General features: G+C 40.3%; 1 long non-coding RNA gene across 1 annotated transcript; it reads left to right on the top strand.

Annotated features, from left to right (window-relative positions):
• The first annotated feature begins 16,914 nt into the window (after positions 1-16,914).
• LOC137868129 (uncharacterized) lies at positions 16,915-20,070 on the top strand. Its single transcript, XR_011102204.1, has 3 exons — positions 16,915-17,114; positions 19,695-19,727; positions 19,852-20,070. It is a non-coding gene; the product is annotated as an uncharacterized lncRNA (long non-coding RNA).
• Positions 20,071-20,320: the final 250 nt, after the last annotated feature.

A 20,320-nucleotide genomic window follows, 5' to 3' on the forward strand; every position in this document is an offset into this window, starting at 1 on the left:
GTTTTTAAATGTATTTGCAATTTTCATCAAAACTTATTTGGATGTTACATTTATATTTAGACATTTGAACATGCATTTAAAAACAAGAATGTTTATTAGACGTCGCCTTCTTTTTCAGCCAATCACAGAGGAGTAGATTAAAGGGTAATATTGTCCAAAGTTAAAAAGACAGCAGCACACATCCAAACACTTACAACCTTAAGAGCGATTTATGCTTGCTGCATCCGTGAGGGGTCTCCAGTGTTTCCCCACCAAAGGCTGGAACACGATGTTGCTAACTACTACTTATTATAACAACATATTATTTTGATTATTAGCAGGCAGTAAATGGAGGGGACAGGAAGCAGAAGTGGGTCACAGACACTGTGGATGGGCCGGGCCACTAGCTTCCCGCCCATAGCACAGGTTCTACACAAAACCTTTGTCTCTCAGTGTGGTTGTGTTACTTCTATGTGCTCTGTATGTAATCTGTCTGTTCCTCACCACAAAGTCTCAAATGAATCCACTGACAACAACATGAACAAAATGACTGTTGTCTTGTTTCTTTGGCACGTTTTTGATGGGAAAGACTATCATGACTCGCTGGGTGCATCTACCCACAATGCCTTGTGGGAAGACCTGCCCCCTACTCTGCCTCCGATTGGCTCCACCCTTCCAGGCGTTACAGGTGTCTGCTATATGCTAACGTTAGCCTAGCTAAGGCAGAAGGAGAGTGAGCTTATATTTTTGTTCCAGTAGTCCAAAGGTAGGCAACCCGGTCCGAAGATACCAGAGGGCTGAGCACCAACGCAGCAGAGACACAGACCAGAAATGTAAGTTTTATATAAGTTTTGTTGATTACATCATTCATTTCACCTCTGAGAATCATTAGGAGAGAAATCAACTGTGTAGTTGAGAATATTGGCAGTGTGACTGGTCGTTTATCCAGATATTTAGTAAGCTTATATCAATTTCACTCAAATAATCAGTAAATATCAATCAATTTCCCTCAGAGGATTAATAAATAAAAATCAAGTTCACCCAGATATTGAGTAAATCAAAATGACTTTAGCTCAGATCCTTAGTAAATATAAATCAGTTTTGCTTTGATTTGGACATACTTATTATTGTTTAAATTTTGTGAATTTATTCAATATTTTTTAATCAAATTTGTAGAACTTAAAATCCATTCAATTATAAGAGGTGCCACTTTGTTTCCATCATTTTTTTATTGTATGTATATATATATATATATATATATATATATATATATATATATATATATATATATATACAGTTGTGGTCAAAAGTTTACATACACTTGTAAAGAACATAATGTCATGGCTCTCTTGAGTTTCCAGTTATTTCTACAACTCAGATTTTTCTCTGATAGAGTGATTGGAACAGATACTTCTTTGTCACAAAAAACATTCATGAAGTTTGGTTCTTTCATGACTTTATTATGGGTTAACAGAAAAAGTGACAAAATCTGCTGGGTCAAAAATATACATACAGCAACATGAATTAGCAATTTTGGTGACTTAGAAAGTTGTGTCAATGAAATGAGCTTCATAGCATGGCCTCTTAACTTCTTGTGAGTGATTATGAGTGACTACAGCTGGTGTCTTCTCTGAGGCCATTTAAATAGGGCTCATTGGATACAAACGCCCACAAACGCTACAATGGGAAAGTCAAAGGAGCTCAGCATGGATCTGAAAAAGCGAATCATTGACTTGAACAAGTCAGGAAAGTCACTTGGAGCCATTTCAAAGCAGCTGCAGGTCCCAAGAGCAACAGTGCAAACAATTGTTTGTAAGTATAAAGTGCATGGCACTGTTTTGTCACTGCCACGATCAGGAAGAAAACGCAAGCTATCACCTGCTGCTGAGAGAAAATTGGTCAGGAGGGTGAAGAGTCAACCGAGAACCACCAAAAAGCAGATCTGCCAAGAATTAGAAGCTGCTGGAACACAAGTGTCAGTGTCCACAGACAAGCGTGTTTTGCATCTCCATGGACTGAGAGGCTGCCGTGCAAGAAGGAAGCCCTTGCTCCAAAAGCGGCACCTTAAGGCTCGACTGAAGTTTGCTGCTGATCACGTGGATAAAGATAAGACCTTCTGGAGGAAAGTTCTGTGGTCAGACGAAACAAAAATCGAGCTGTTTGGCCACAATGCCCAGCAATATGTTTGGAGGAGAAAAGGTGAGGCCTTTAACCCCAAGAACACCATGCCTACCGTCAAGCACGGTGGTGGTAGTATTATGCTGTGGGGCTGTTTTGCTGCCAATGGAACTGGTGCTTTACAGAGAGTAAATGGGATAATGAAGGAGGATTACCTTCAAATTCTTCAAGATAACCTAAAATCATCAGCCTGAAGGTTGGGTCTTGGGCGCAGTTGGGTGTTCCAACAGGACAATGACCCCAAACACACATCAAAAGTGGTAATGGAATGGCTAAATCAGGCTAGAATTAGGGTTTTAGAATGGCCTTCCCAAAGTCCTGACTTAAAATCCCATTGAGAACATGTGGACAATGCTGAAGAAACAAGTCCATGTCAGAAAGCCATCAAATTTAACTGAACTGCACCAATTCTGTCAAGAGGAGTGGTCAAAGATTCAAGGAGAAGCTTGCCAGAAGCTTGTGGATGGCTACCAAAAGCGCCTAATTGAAGTGAAAATGGCCAAGGGACATGTAACCAAATATTAGCACTGCTGTATGTATATTTTTGACCCAGCAGATTTGATCACTTTTTCTGTTAACCCATAATAAAGTCATGAAAGAACCAAACTTCATGAATGTTTTTTGTGACAAAGTATCTGTTCCAATCACTCTATCAGAGAAAAATCAGAGTTGTAGAAATAATGGGGAAACTCAAGAGAGCCATGACATTATGTTCTTTACAAGTGTATGTAAACTTTTGACCACAACTGTGTATGTATATATATATATATATATATATATATATATATATATATATATATATATATATATGTATATATATGTGTATGTATATATATATATATATATATATAGATCTATATATATATATATATATATATAGATCTATATATATATATAGATCTATATATATATATATATATATAGATCTATATATATATATATATAGATCTATATATATATATATATATAGATCTATATATATATAGATCTATATATATATATATATATATATATAGATTACTTCGGGGTCTTGTTTGCGAGTGAGGGAACAATGGAACGTGAGATTGGCTGGAGAATCGGAGCAGCTGGGGCGGTATTGCAGTCGCTCTACTGCACCGAAACCGCAAGGCAAAGCTCTCTATCTACCGGGCAATCTTCGTTCCTACCCTCACCTATGGCCATGTGGACTGGGTCATGACCGAAAGAATTAGATCGCGTTAACTAATGCTTCATAGTTTGTAGTTATTATAAAGTGTTACCATTAATTATTTTTCCTGAGGAATAATATATATATTATTTTACTTTTTTTAATTTGATCGCAACAACCTTTACTGGTTTCTTGTATATGTGTGTGTGTGTATGTGTTTCAGCATGTGTGTGCGTGTGTGTTTGTGTGTGTGTGTTTGTATTTATGTGTGTGTGTGTGTGTGTGTTTGTGTGTGTGTGTGCGCGCGTCTGTGTTTCAGCATGTGTGTGCATGTGTTTGTGTGTGTGTGTGTGTGCGTGCATGTGTGTATGTATATATATGTGTGTGTGTGTGTGTGTGTGTGTGTTTCAGCATGTGTGTGTGCGTGTGTGTTTGTGTGTGTGTGGGTGTGTTTGTATATATGTGTGTTTGGGTGTGTGTGTGTGTGTGTGTGTGTGTGTGTGTGTGCGCGCGTGAGTGTGAGTGTTTCAGCATGTGTGTGTGTGTACGTGTTTGTGTGTGTATGTGTACGTGTTTGTGTGTGTGTGTGTGTGTGTGTGTGTGTGTGTGTGTGTGTGTGTGTGTGTGTGTGTGCGTGTGTGTGTGTGTGTGTGTTCTCTGATGTAAAGATACAACAGAAATATTTAAATAAAACACATCGTCTCTAAATCAGAGTCCTACCTGAGCTCCACACCATCAGCAGCAGCCTCAACAGGTGATCCATGACGTCCAGGTAGACCATCTCTCTACCCGTCTGTCTCTCTGCCCGTCTGTGTCTCTGCCCGTCTGTATCTCTGCCCGTCTGTGTCTCTGTCCGTCTGTGTCTCTGATAGTCTCATGTGTTGTCCTCAGTTCATATCTGCCTACAGGACGAGGTGGAGCTTTACTGATACTTGTCTTTAGTGATACAGATCATATTCACACCTCTCTTAAATGCGTTTGTGTGAAACTGATTTTATCTAATTTCACAAGAAGCTGCTGACTGATTGTAGATGATAGGAATGTTTCCATGACAACCAGGACAGGCTGAGATGTTCCTCTCAGATTAATGCTGTCAGTGTTTTCTCATCATTTCTGATAGATGAGTTAACATCAGCAGTTACAGCTACTAACTTCTACTACTATTAATCAGGAACTCTAAAATACTTCAATGTATTAGCTGTTGATATGGTCATATTTGGTTATAATTATTCATTTGAAAATGAATCAAAGTTTCAAATTGATAGTTTAGTATTTAATGTTAATTGCATTATATAATTTTGATAATAAATAATTACTTTTAGCAGACATTTGAATTCCTTTTCGAACTATTGAACCAACATCATTTTGGTGCCCCATTATTATTGAAATCTAATGTTTTTTATATTAGTTCTATTGATAATATGTATTATATTTGTCATTTCCTAACAACCAGACCAGCTCAAACTTCAACATAATGGTGCCCCGTGTGAGGCGTAGTATTATCATAATAGTGCAATAGTGATTTCATAACTGTGCAATATTCATTGGTCAATGCCAACATTTTAGTTTCCATTTCTAAACTTTAAAAAGTGTTTAAATTCAATAGAATGCGCAGGATGAGGCAGAACTAAACATAACGGTGTTGTCCGCATATAAATTATATTTTGTATTAAAAGGTAGAATTGTCTAAAATGTAAATGTAAGATTCAAAATCAATCCCTCTCAATGATCTCTTATGACCCACTAGAAGTGTGTGGTGGTGTCTGTTTCAGAGACTCTGCCCTCTGCCTGTGTTTTCTCTGGTCTTCTTATTTTGCTGTGTTCATGTGTGTCCTCCAGCCAATGACAGCATGCAGGCACCTTGTCAAAGTACTGACCCACATTCAGAGTGAACAGTGAAGGTTTGAATTCGAGCACTGACTACAACAAGCAGCTATTACTACAACACATATGCACAAAATAATCACAGAATCTGCTGCTTAAAATATAAGAGTTTACTTCCTGAACATTACTGATTGAAACCAATAATATAAATCAACACACATCTACTATACAACTACAAGCAGACTACCTAAAAACCACAAACAATCACGTGTGTGTGTGTGTGTGTGTGTGTGTGTGTGTGTGTGTGTGTGTGTGTGTGTGTGTGTGTGTGGAAGAAGAGGGGGGAGACAAAAGAGAGAGAGGGGAAACAAGATGGCGGACGTATTGATATAAAGTAGTCATGTCATGAAATACTCCATAATGTGTGTGTGTGTGTGTGTGTGTGTGTGTGTGTGTGTGTGTGTGTGTGTGGAAGAAAAGGGGGGAGACAAAAGAGAGAGAGGGGAAACAAGGTGGCGGACGTATTCATATAAAGTAGTCACGTCATTAGTCACGTCATGAAATACTCCATAATGTGTGTGTGTGTGTGTGTGTGTGTGTGTGTGTGTGTGTGTGTGTGTGTGTGTGTGTGTGTGTGTGTGTGTGTGTGTGCGCGCGTGTGTGTGTTAGTTTGAATAAAAAGGAAAGAAGAGGAAGAAGGCACTAATACAAGGAAAATGCTCACTGCAGCAGTAATGAACAGTAACTGTAACTTTATCACACTGAAGCCCGACTGGTGAACTCAGGTTCGTCACAGTTAAAAGGTGAGATCCTGACAGAGGCTTGTATACTGAGTCTCTGTTTAGGTGCCGGGGCCGTATGAGGATTCTGGTTTCATAAGTGCGATGTCTCTCAGTCGACGATAGGCTGCAAGGTGCTGCCTTTGATTTCCAGTTGGCGGGCGTAGCTATTCATGGTGCTGGTCACCTCAGCCAGTTGTAGTTTGTATTGTTTCAGTTAAGCTTGTATACTGAGGTGGTGTTTTCTGCTGGAATGCCGTTTCTTGTATTTGCTTCTCAGACGTTGTATCGCTGCTGTATCGACAGGGGTCAGTTGAAGCCTATATTGGGGGTGCACCTGAGGCCTGGTATAATTGATCTGTTTTTTATGGTCTGGGTGCTGCTTCATGATTCACTCTTTTTGTCCCTTTGAGAACCCTTCAGATAGTCCTAGTGCTGGATCTAGAGGGAGTGTTGCTACTGCACTAGGATCGTTGCACAAATGCTCCAGCACTCGTGAAAATGTCAAAGCAGTCCACCATCCGTATTAGTCTCTGCCACAGTACTTGTGGAAACTCTTCTTGTTTGTTTCAGATTTGTGAATTTTGTGATCTACCAAAGTTTTGGATTCATTTCCAGCTCGTCCTGCCACTGCTCCAAGCCTCTCCTTATTTTATAAGTTCTCTCCAACCAGAAGTGTTGTCTTAGTTCTCCTCTTATTCTCACAGTGTTCCAGCTGAAACACCTCATCCTCACTGCTGTCTCCCTCATTCATCTGTGTCAGTTTATTTTACTTTACTATATGTACAATGTTCATAATATTACAATTTTAAATTCCTTGAAGACGCTCTGCTAATCTCCACAGTATACCTGCTAGAAATACTAATGATGCTGTCGTAATTATTACACCACACACAGTATGACCAACTTACATCTGTTGTCTCAAATCATCCAACTCCTGAGAGTTCTCAATTCTGTCTACAATATTGCTCTTATTAATACAGTCACTTACTTTCTATTAGCAGTATTTACATGCAGTTATTTACACTAAAGAGCGCACTCTCTTAGTGAGGCATCTTGTTGTCCCAAACTGGGCTCCTTAGCGAGGTACACAGTGGTGTAACAGAATACTCACGGCTCGGATCGTATTGTGGATCAGAGTATTGGATCACTGATCGTATTAGCACTAAAGAAAAAGGGATCTATACTCCTCTGGCCAGTGTCACAGCCCCGAAGGCTCCTAGCGATTTTAGCGCATGTTAGAAAAATTCTACTCGACACCAAGTGTGAAATCAATAATCAGGAGATTTATTCTTGCAAGAAGGAGCAGAGTCACAGCACATACAGTGATGTGTCTCGTAGCTGCTCAGAGCTCTGTCTTTTATTCACTGTGACAAACAGCTTTCTCACATAGTAGAGTGAAGGTTTGGACCAGTTTCAACCAGTTTCAACCATCTTCTTGGTTGATTCATATGTGATTGTGTGGCTGTGTGGGTGTCTGCCCAGGTGTGCACCTCTTTGAAGTGAATGTGATATCTGTCTTCAAAAACCATCTGTGATTAGCAAAGTCATATGAAATTGAAGGCTAAATGCAAACAGGTGCACAGTCATGGAAAAGTACAAGCATTATGCAAATATCATTCTGTGTTTTTCCACTATTTCTCTCCTGTTTATACTTGAGTATAACACATAATAATGAAAATACATAATAAGTAGGTAATACTAGTTTGGCCTCAGGTCATTCCCAGAACCCATTGTTGTTTATTTTGCAGTTTTGTTTGATCCAATAAGCACGCTCTTGCTGTGGTGCATTGGCTTGCATGTCTTTTAAGATGTCATGATCTAAGTGCTGTACTTCAGAAGGAAGTTGGTCATGTGGTTTCTGTGCAGCTTTCTTAGCTTCCTCATCTGCTCTGCGGTTCCCTGCTGAAATGGGGTCAGTTCCTGTTGTGTGTGCTGTGCATTTACAGACTGCTGCTTTCCTAGGCAACTGTACTGCATCTAGCAAGTGTAAGATCAAATCTCTGTGTGTGAAAGGTTTGTTAGTGGATGTCACCATGCCTCTGTTTCTCAACTGTTGAGCAAACACATGTATGCATGAATATGCATAGTTACTGTCTGTGTAGATATTCACAACCTTATTTCGACCTAATGTACATGCCTCTGTCAGAGCAATGAGTTCTGCTGCGTGTGCAGATAAGTGTGATAGTGAAGGTTCAGCTTTCAAAACTTCATTACTTGTTACTACTGCATATCCTGTTGCATTTGTACCATCTAAATTCTTTGTACATGAGCCATCAACAAACATAGTCACATCTGCATCTTTAAATGGAACATCTGTCAAGTCTGTTCTTGGTAAAACACGACTTTCAGTTGCAGCTACACAGTGATGTGGCGTCCCTTCCTCAGCTGTTGGTAACACTGTGGATGGCTTCAGTGTTGTACACCTTTCAATAGTCAAATGAGGTTGTGAGAGCAACACTGCCATGCATGAGAGATGTCTTGCAGGTGACATGTAAGTTATCTTATTTTGCAGAAGTAGAATTGAAACTGTGTGTGGTACTTTTAGCGTTAAAGGTTTAATTAAATAATGCCATCGATGCTGTGATGACGGCTTGTAGACAGACAAGCATTGCTCTAGCAACAGAATCTGGTTGAGAGGAATAGAAAGCTATAGGTCTGTGTTTTCCTCCATGTTCTTGGGTTAACACAGATGTCATAAAACCTCCCCTGCAATCAACTGTCTGTGTGAATGGTTCTTTGTAGTTTGGTAAACCTAACACAGATGAGCTAGTTAGCATTTTCTTCACCAGTACAACAGCTTCCTCTGCTTCAGGAGTTCAGCTTAGTTTGTCATGTGCTGCCATAGGCTAATCATAAATCAAGTTACCATCTCAACATAATTTGGAACCCAGCTTCTGCAGAAATTAGTCATTCCTAAAAATGACATCATTGTCTCTTTGTTTGAGGTTTTGGTGCTTTCAAAACGGCTTCTTTTCTTTTCTCATCTAGTGATCGGCCATTTTTAGATAGATCATAGCCTAGCTATTTCACTGTTTCTTTCCACAGTTGCAGTTGGTTTTTGCTTACTTTACGTCCCTGCTCACAGAGGAATTTTAGTAGTGCAGGATCATCTTCTTTGCATTTCTCTTGAGTTTTGGAACATACCAAAATGTCATCTACCTAAAGTAAGATTTGACTTCCTTGTGGAGGTTCAAATGTAGCTAGATTAGCTGCCATTACTTGAGAGAATACAGATGGACTTTCACAATACCCCTGAGGAATCCTAGCGTAAGTATATTTCTTCCCATCGAAGTGAAAAGCAAACCAGAACTGACAGTCTTCATGTACTGGTATAGAGAAAAAGACGTTTGCTAGATCTATCACAGAGAAATCTTCACACTCAGGATTCATTTCATTGAGTAAAGTATGGGGGTCTGGCACTAGGGGGGCTCTAGGTACCACTGCTTTATTTACTGCTTCTAAATCTTGAGCCATCTTCCAGCCGGTGGATGGTTGCTGCTTTTTGAACTGGGAATAGAGGTGTATTGCATGGTGAGTCTGGACACTCTAACTACCCCTGATTTTAATAATGCTTCAAATATTGGTTTTATTCCCTCAGCCGCTTCTGGATTTATTGGATATTGTCTCTGGAAGGGCCTCAAACTGCTTTTAGAGTTAGCGTTATGGGCTCCATCTTGTTTTTAAACCTGTTTTTGGATCTGTGATCATAAATGGTAAAGACAAATACTCTGTCTGTACTTGTCCGTTTGCTGATCTTACCATTATAGTTGTTGATTGTTTCATTCGTTTTTTTATCTTGGAATATTAGGATAACAGATTTGCATGCTCCGGAATCACACAAGAAAGTCACTTCACATCCTTTTACTTCATCAACAAAATATACTTCTGCATTTAGTTTTCCTCTTTTCTTTTGTTGTTTGCTCTGGAACACCTTTGCTGTGTATATATTATATGCTTTTGTTTCTAGGGCACATGTTTGCCAGCCGACTTGTTGCTTCTTAATAAACTGGCTAATTCCTGGCTGCAATCCATTTAGGAATGCGTTTTTAAACTGCTGAGCATACGGACCGTCATCCGCATATGGATTTGAAACTGGGATGCCACTATGTGCATCAAACACTATTTCCAGTCTAGAGAACTAGTTGACAATTGGTTCTCCCGGATTTTGGATGCGTTCAGCAATTTTGGTCCAATCAGCTCTTTCCCTGAAATGATTTCCAACTCTGGTTGAAAGTGCCGTGACACAGACTTGGTCATTATTTTCTGTTAGTACAGTGGAGGTGGAAGTGGATTCGGACGAGGCTCTGGTCGTGGTCTCTGTAAGACTACAGTGTTGTCTGTTCTCTCCAAAAAATTCACATATACAAGTACAAGTTACTTGTTCCTTCATTTTCACGTCTTTTCTCACTTTCTTCTTTTGCCTGTTCCCTGTTTTTCTCTATCCACACCGTTTTTGCACTTTTGTGCCTCATTTAACCACATTTATATTTGTTGATTTTACTAAATCATATATATATATATATATATATGTATTTTATTTTATTTATTTCTTAGTTTATTTTGATCAGTTATGTGTCTCGTAGCTGCTCAGAGCTCTGACTCTAAGTCGCTGTCTTTTATTCACTGTGACAAACAGCTTTCTCACATGGTAGAGTGAAGGTTTGGACCAGTTTCAACCAGTTTCAACCATCTTCTTGGTTGATTCATATGTGATTGTGTGGCTGTGTGGCTGTCTGCCCAGGTGTGCACCTCTTTGAAGTGAATGTGATATCTGTCTTCAAAAACCATCTGTGATTAGCAAGGTCATATGAAATTGAAGGCTAAATGCAAACAGGTGCACAGTCATGGAAAAGTACAAGCATTATGCAAATATCATTCTGTGTTTTTCCAACAACGCATCATAATGTAACTGAACGGAATCTTTGCTCTCCTGTCAATTTAAACACGGGTCTTTTTTTTACAATGTAGATGGGTGAACAGAAAGCATAAATGCTGTAAAAGTGTAATTAAAGTGCTGCTTTAGCCTTCAGACCTCCTCTCCTCTCTGCTCCCTTTGAAGAGAGAAGAAGAAAGAGCTCTGTACTGCTTCAGCCCCACCTCTTCTCTCTGTGTCTGGAGCGAGAGAGAGAAGAAGAAAAAGGACTCCTGCCGGCTTCACTTTCCTCCAACATTTATAACAAACTCACACATTTTGACAACTGCACACCTTTATCTGCTGTCACAGCCCGGCTCACAAACTGAGAGCAAACAGAGAGACCAGCGAGCTGGCTGCTAACAAAAGCATTTTATGACCTTATTAATAACCAATGAAACAGATGCTAAAGGTAGGTATGAGTTGTCAGTTCTGAAGTGCATGTGTGACGTGTGTGGCAGTGTATCCTATAAAGCCAAAGAACAGTGTGATGCTGGTGGCTTAAAGGAGGTCCTCTCCCAGAGAGCGAGGCTGCCAAATGAAGACGTTTTTAAGGCAGAGCCGGCTCAGGTGAGGCTCATCCTGCTGACGAGCCTCCAATCAGCACCTGCAGCAGATAATCAAACACAACAGGGACACCTAGTGTCTGGAGGAGGAGGGTCGTCACACTACGCACGCCACTATTCTAATATCATCTGTCTTCACCGCTTTCTAATACGACCTTTCCTCATAACCCCTCTAGATGTTCTACACTAAAGGTTGCTCGTGGTTTACCTTGCATAGAGGCATGTACTGCTGTCCACATGAATCCTCCCAGCAATACAAGGAACACTCTGATTTGCCTCACCTGGGTGGAGTCCTGCACCCAGACACCATCAGAATCAGCTGAAATAAAAGCTCTGCTTACCTTTGAATTTAGTGGCCACTGATGTTCTGAGATGCAGACTGGTCCAGCCAGGCTCCGGTCCCAGCAGAAGTTCTTCAAAACCTCCTGGAAAAGAAGTTCAGGCCGGGCCAGTTGATGAATTCTAAACTACTGATCCCCAACTCTCTTAAACTGTCTCTTCACCAAAATGAACCCTAGCCCTCAGGTTTAGAGTCATGTAGACCCAGACTACTACAGACTACTTCCTAGGATCCACTGAGCTCCTCTCTCCTCTTCTCTCTCTCCTTCTGTATGAATTCATGCTCCATTAATTCACATGACTCACTTTGCTTCTTCTCTGGAGTCTTGGTGCTTTCTCTCCTCACAGGTTTCCATGGATCGTGGTCTTATCTGGACTCTGGTCCTGCTGACACCCACTGCTACTATCAGTATTATTATTATTATCACATTTCTATTTATATTACCAATACCTTTACTGGTTTTATTATTAGTTATTCTACTATATCCACTGCTGCTGTTATTATTAGTAGTCATAATCTCTCCATCATCATTACACTCACTACTCTCATGATATGAATATGTTCTGTCATATGCATTGAATGAGTTGTAACTCTGTTGTGTTGTTCATTGTGTCCACATGACATCTCTCACACTTCTGTCCATCCTGATAGAGGATCCTCCTCTGGTGCTCTCTCTAAGCTCTCTTCCTCTTTTCTCTGTTAAAGGCTTTTCGGGGAGTTCTTCCTGTTCTGATGTGAGGGTCAAAGGTCAGAGGATGTCACGTGTACAGATTGTAAAGCCCTCTGAGGCAAATTTGTGATTTGTGATATAGGCAATGCAAAATAAATGAAATTGAATTGAGAATGTATAGTTTCCTCAGACTCTGTTTGTCCAAAACCAAAATATATTTTATTTATTCATCATGTTCAGACACAAGCAGCAAATGATCACATTTGAAATGATGAAACAATGCAATATTTGGATTTTCTTTCTTGAAAAATGACTTTATTATTATCAGTAATATCATCAAGAAGTGTCCGATTCATATTCTGTCAATGCGCTAATCAATTATTTGAAATTCTACCACCTAAAAATGAAACGATTGGACAGATGAAGTGACCTTTGGTGACCTTGATGTAGCTTCAGATGTTTGGTGTGTTTCCAGAAGTACATCAAGGATTCTGTAACGACTTTCATTGGATTCTTGTTTCTTAGTGAACACAGATACACACATTAATGTGCAGAAGGATTTCATCACAAGCAGCCGTCACATTTGAAGAGAATGAACCGTGAAGTGTCCTCCACAAAGTGACTGATTTGATGTGTGATGAACCTTCACTCATGATCAGTGAGCAGAGAGCAGCTGAGGCTGATGGATGCTGTTAATACTTAGATGTTATGATGTTTCAGTAAAACAGTCAGTGTTGTGCAGTCATGTCTCTTTGACCTCTCCAGCAGTTTGCTTAGGAGCACTCTGTGCTTTTTATACACGTCTTGAAGTAAAAGTATCTCTGCATTTTGTTTTTATTTAAATAATGTTGCAGTTAGTGTACTGTGCATAACTTCTTCAACAGCACTTTAGAATTATTGATGGAATCATGAAGCCATTCTAAAACTGCATCACACATAAAGGCCTGAAATCACACTACTGTGGTCATTTTACTGAGATCCAGCGGACAGACAACAAGGGCTGCATCCAACTCCTCGTCAGCTAAATCCATTCCTGTTAATGCAAGAAAGCAAACTCAGTAAGGTAAGTTACTTTACTGTTCTCTTTGATTAAGCAACATTTTGACCTCTAGTATCCTCTAACTTACAATCACAAGAGGAAAGACAAAGTCTGCCCTCTTCTTGCTCAGCACTCAATTCCAAGCTAGTGTACGCACCAATCAAATTTGCATTTGTCATTCATGATATCTTATTTACTGATATTCTCTACATAGATCCATATCGATCACACAATATTAAGATCTATTTTCTATCTATCACAGTTTTGAGCTTGTTGAGCTCCAGGTTCTTCTGACCACACCAGAGGACCAGCAGTTCAACCTCCCGTCTGTACGTAGACTCATCACCGTCCCTGATGAGGCCGATGACCGTTGTGTCGTCTGAGAACTTCAGGAGTTTGTGATCCACTGACAGGTGGAGGACGGCACAGTGAGCTGGGAGAGTTTGGGTTGGAGTATTTCTGGGATGATGGTGTTGAATGCTGAGCTGAAGTCCACAAACAGAACCCTTGTCCCTGGGGAGCCGAGGTGTTGCAGCATGTGGTGCAGTCCCATGTTGACTGCATCATCCAGCGACCTGTTTGCACGGTAGGCAAACTGCAGGGGGTCCAGCAGAGGCCCTGTGATGCCCTTCAGGTGGGTCAACACCAGTCTCTCAAAGGATTTCATGACCACAGACGTCAGGGCGACGGGCCTGTAGTCATTTAATCCTGTGATGGAGGATTTCTTGAGGACTGGGATGATTGTGGAGCATTTGAAGCATGAGGGGACTTCACACAGCTCCAGTGATCGGTTGAAGATCTGCGTGAAGATGGGGGCCAGCTGGTCAGCACAGACTTTCAGGCAGGAGGGGGACACTCCGTCTGGGCTCGGAGCCTTCCTGATCTGTGAAAGAGCCGACTCACATCCTCTTCACTGATCCTCAGTGCTGGTGGGGGGTCGTTTGGGAGAGGTGAGGAGGAGGCAGGGGGTGTAGGTGCTTGTTGGATGTCAGAGCAGTTGGGGGGTGAGAGTGGACTTATCAAACCTGCAGTAGAACACATTCATGTCGTCAGCCAGTTGGTGATTCAACTCCTTAGTCAATGCACCGTATGTATTGAACTATTGATGATGATGATGATGATGATGATGATGATGATGATATCTATAACTTATTCTATGATTAGTTGTGAGTCTTTATTTTATATTAAATGTGAAAGTCCATAGTCGTCAACAAGCTGAACTCGAGGGCGGCAGTTTAAAAAGTCAAATCATTCTTTCTCTGACCACTTCTCCTTGACCTCGATGGAAAACGTCATGAGGTCAGATGAGAAGAAGGATTCATGAGGACAGGCTACCAGTCACAAAGGTTTATATGATACATATTTAGTGACATGATTCAGTGATGGAGAGAGAGTGATGAAGAGGTAGGAACATATACGTTTATACTTCTTCTATCTCCTTTTAGGAAATAATATATTTATTTATGTTGTTTATGAGTATGTGTTTATTGACAGTTTGATATATTTACTGTTAATTTTATTTTGTATTCTTGTTTTGTTTTACTTAGTTGTTACATGTTCAAAATAAAAAGTAAAATTAAGTTAAAAGGCAAATCACACAGCTACAGTGCAGCGCAAGATATGAATAAAAAGTATCAAATTCATGTTTCCAGTGTCAAACAGAGAAGTCTTAGAGAACTGAGAGTTGGAGCAGAGCTGCAGATTGTTTCACATTTGTGGAGCATAAAAAGTGAATGCTGCTTCTACTGGTTTAGTTTGGACCTGAACCAGATCCTCAAAGTGATCCATCGTTTACATTAATATTCCAAAACAGCTGAAATAATAGTTTGATCACCTTTCTGTGTTAGATGTCAAATATGTGAGGACACACACACACACACGCACACACACACACACACACACACACACATACACACACACACACACACACACACACACACACTCACCTCTGTTGTCTGGTTAATGATCAGGACACTTTCACTACTTTTCTTTACTTTATGACAGAAAGATGGAGGTGGATTATGATTCAGATGCTCTGTGGCAGCTTTTAAATGTACAGAAAACTGGTGGAAGTTTGGAACGGTCGCAGCCAAAGGACTTCTCTTGAAGAGCTGGAAAGAAAGAAGCTGGACTGTAGAGCATTGGTTATGATAGAACTGGCTCTGGAGGGGTCTGGATCAGGACTCCAACAAGACTTTCTTGTATTTGACCTCTGAAAAGTGAAAGGCAGGTGTGTAAGTTTGACTCTACTGAATATCTTTGGCTTTTGGACTCTTGGTCGGACAAACGGAGACATTTGAAGATGTCACCTTGGACTCAATCTCAACAATGTGTGCTGCACTAAATACCACTCGTGTTTTATAGACTCAATGATTACTTTAAAAACATATGGATTCATCAACTATTCATATTATGCTTAGTTGCAGCTGTAATGTCTCCTCTGAATGACTCTCTGCTGATGTTGAAACATTTAGCGGAAATAATAAGAGGATGCTGACGTCATTAATCTGATAGGAACATCTCAGCCTGGCCTGGTTGTCATGGAAACACTCATAATCTGCAATCAGTCAGCAGCTTCTTGTGAAATTAAAGATCATCAATGTCACAGAAACACAGTTCAGAAAGGTTTGCCAAAGTCACAGAGTGCAAATATCATTTTAAATGGACCGATTTAATAAAGGCAAAGACAGCAAGAAAGAGACTCAAAACAACCACAAAAGTTAAAAAGCAACCCCAAAGAGACATAAACTGACTATAAAGAGACTCAAAACAACAACAAACTGTAACAAAATGACTACAAAGAGACATAATGCAGCTACAGAGAGACTCCAAACAACCACAAAAGCTTTTAAACAACCACAACGAGACGTAAAACAACCACAAAGGAACTCAAAACTACTACAAAGATATGTAAACTGACTACAAAAAGATGTGAAACAACAACAAAGAGACGTAAAATGACTACGAATAAATGTAAACCTACTATTAAGAAACTCAAACAACCACAAAAGTTTTAAAATGACCACAAAGAGACTCAACACAACAAAAGTTAAAAGAAAACCACAAACATGTAAAACGACTACATAGAGACTCAAACAACAACAAAAGTTTTAAAAGAACTATGAAGAGAATCTAACGTATTCCTATATTTCTATTTCTCTTGCTCTATAGATTTATAGTTCTATGGTTCTATACTACTGCCATGAGCCCACATGCTGTACAGGACAATAACTAAACAGATTTGTGTCAGACCAAAGTGAGAACCAAGACACCAGTGTGAAAAAGTGTCTGCTCCACTGCTCACACTGGAAACATGGTGGACAGAAGAAGCTGATCATGTGACAGAGACTCTTCTCTGTAAAACTAAAGACAGATAAGCCATCAGTAAAGCTCCACCTCTTCCTGTACGCAGATATACACCGAGGACAGCACACAGACACACAGACGGGCAGAGACACAGACGGGCAGAGACACACACGGGCAGAGACACAGACGGGCAGAGACACAGACGGGCAGAGACACAGACGGGCAGAGAGATAGACAGGCAGAGAGACAGACGGGCAGAGACACAGACGGGCAGAGACATAGACGGGCAGAGACACAGACGGGCAGAGAGACGGTCTACCAGGACGTCATGGATCACCTGTTGATGCTGATGCTGTGGGTGTGGAGCTCAGGTAGGACTCAGATTTAGAGATGATGTGTTTTATTTAAATATTTCTGTTGTATCTTTAAATCAGAGAACACACACACACACACACATACACACACACACACACACACACACACACACACGTACACATTCACACACACAAGCACAAACACACACACACACACACACACACACTCACATACATACACATAAACACGCGCTCAAATACACACACATAAACACATACAATGATCTTTGTGTGCAGTGTTTTATATTGTTGGTTGCGGAGTCCACCATAGATTCAGGGTACATCCCAAGTCTCTCCTCGCTCCTCGCTTGAATCGGAAGTTGTTCTGCTCCGTCATATTGACGGCCGTCCCAAAGCTCTTATTCCTGCTCTGAGGATCGAGGAGAGATCTCTGAGCCATGGGCAAGGACGCACAAGAACAGCCTTCCAGGAAGTGTTTTAAGGGCCGACACGCCCCCTCATTGTTCATCAGTGATGTGATTGGACACTGCAGCTGATCGGACTGATGTGATTTTTCTAAATATCACTGGAGTTTCATGTCAGAGTTAAGATTAAACTCAAGCTTTATCTTTGATATGTTTTCTGATTCATCTGGTTGAAATATATGTTCAATGTAGTCTGAACAACAAAAGGACCACAAACAACTTTCTTCATTCATTAGAAAGATTTGTCTTTCCATGATCTGATATTTCCCTCAATAACTTTTATTATGGAAACAATTAAAGTCAGAGAGCTTTTTACTTCATTTATCATCATTTCATTCAGTCACATGAGGCTGATCATTCCTGAGTGTTTGATGAGTTTTATCATATAACCTGAAACATGGAGCCTGATGAATTAATTCCAGTATTCAAGATAAACCATAATCATATTCTGGGTTATTTAAAAATGACGTCACAATCTGAAATTCAAAACGTACAGGCAAATAATTAATAAATATGACAAACGCATTCCACCAGTAGAAATCGATCCTGTGCTTATAAACAGGACACAGTTGTTAAACAGGCAACAGGCTACAGAGAAAACACCTCTATAGTGATGATTACAGTGTGTCTTAATTAGTTATTAGTATTATTAGTTACTATTACTAAGTACAGTTATCATGTGAACAGACACAAACTATCAAAAGTCTCTCCAGCTGTTAAACCTGACTGACAGCTGATCCATCTGTAATCACCGTCATCAGAAACAGATGTCGCTTCATGTGACGCAATTGATGAAAGGACGTCTCATATCTCTTAAAACATATTTCCTTGTTTCCTCTCTCCTCGCATGGTTTCCTTGCGTCTCTCCATGCATCCCTGGTGGGAGGAACTAAGATGCAAGAAAAGGACGCAAGTGAGGGAAACGGGGATGCAATTAAGAAACTTGGGATGTACTGTTTCCTGTTCACTCTCCTACAGACGTATCAGAGCCACAGAGTAACTGTTAATGCTGACTCAACATTTCCTGCTGCTGCTTCACATTAAAACACCTCAACAAGACAATCACATTGGGGGCTTTTATTGTGAAGCATTCACAGGAAACACAATGTATTCATCATTGAGCGCTGAAAATTCTCAGCTAATGACTGCTTCTGTCTGAAAGCTTCTCACACTGAAGTATACTCAAGCAACACAATGCTTGTTGCGATTGTATGTAATGGTGGGTGTGTTGGAAGTGTTTGGATGTGTGTGTAGCAGTTGTGTACTCTCTCTCTCTCTGCTGTTGTGTTTGGAATCAGGCACTTGATATCGGGTTTGGCTCCAACCAGCCGTTTATTCATACGATAGCATGTAATGTAGTCACATCTGGTAACACAAAGAATGACTTCAGGGTTTCTCACAGCCCACCTCGTGGTCACAAGCTCCGGAACACTGCCAAAGTAACGAAATAAATGCTTAAACTACCCGTTTGTTCGCATGTTATTAATGCTAACTAAAGTTAGCAGTAAAAAGCATTTGCGAGAAATTATAAATCGAAACACAATTCTACAAACAAAATTTAACTTGTACAGATATCACGACGGAGCTCGTCACAGATCAACCTACCACAGAGACAGCCTGCTGCAGACCGGTCACGGAAAGCGGGGCGCACCACTCAAGTCTAGAGGGCGCTCATGTGACACACAATATGGGAGGCTAATGATAATAAGTAGTAAATTATATTTACAGAAATAGGAGAAAATAATACGAACATTGTCTGAATAAATAACTTAAATAATGACCAGTGATGGCAAGTGGAATCATTAACTCTGTTACATGTGCTGCTGTTTTTTTTAACTTTGGACATTTCTCTGTTTTTAGCCCCTCCCCTCAGGCTGCTCTGACTTCTGAGGGGAGGGGCTAAATGACAATTAACACATTATTGTCGCAACAAATATTACCCTTTAATCTACTCTTCTGTGATTGGCTGAAAAGAAAGGAGACGTCTGATAAACATTCTTGTTTTTAAATGCAGGTTAGGGTTAGGGTTGAATATAAATGTAACAACATCCAAATAAGTTTTGATGAAAATTGCAAATTCATTTAAAAACAAATATTTGTGTATTTTTTTTTACATTTACTTAAATCAACAAATATGTGTCTATTTCTCCAGGACTCCAGGCTGAAGGAAATCACACATCAACAGGTGAATAGAGAAAGAATAGAGAAATAAAGAACCACTGAAGCAGAATCAGCAGTCATTTTTTAGTTTGATATTTTATTAATTCAATTTATTTCTTTACTGACGACTCTCTCTTGTTTCTGTTCAGAACATGTCAGGTTGGTGGGAGGAGACAGTCGCTGTGCAGGAACACTGGAGGTGAAACATCAAGGAGACTGGAGACCAGTAGATTACTCTGACTTGACCCTGAAGGCAGCAGCTGATGTCTGTAGCGATCTGGACTGTGGCTCTGCTGTTTCTATCAAACAGAGAAATGAGTCCTCAAAGAGGTCTGTGTGGAGGATCGACACTGACTGTGTTCGTTCTGGATTTACTCATAAGGATGATTGTTTTAGATCAGATTCCTCTTCCTTCATCGTGGATCTCACCTGCTCAGGTAAGCCCATCAGTGACATCATCTATGACAGTAATGTATGCAGGTTGACACACACATGCACCAGCTAGAATGGCAGCAGACTTCTCTGATGAGCTGCTGCCTCAGTAAATCAGGTGCTGAATGCACCAAGATATCTTTATATATGAAACCTCCATGTCTGCTGCTTCAGGAGTCCTCTGGG

The sequence above is a fragment of the Cebidichthys violaceus genome, unplaced genomic scaffold, assembly GCF_023349555.1.
Source record: "Cebidichthys violaceus isolate CVI_PGR_0920_01 unplaced genomic scaffold, fCebVio1.0.p SCAF_98, whole genome shotgun sequence".
Classification (NCBI taxonomy): Eukaryota; Metazoa; Chordata; class Actinopteri; order Perciformes; family Stichaeidae; genus Cebidichthys; species Cebidichthys violaceus.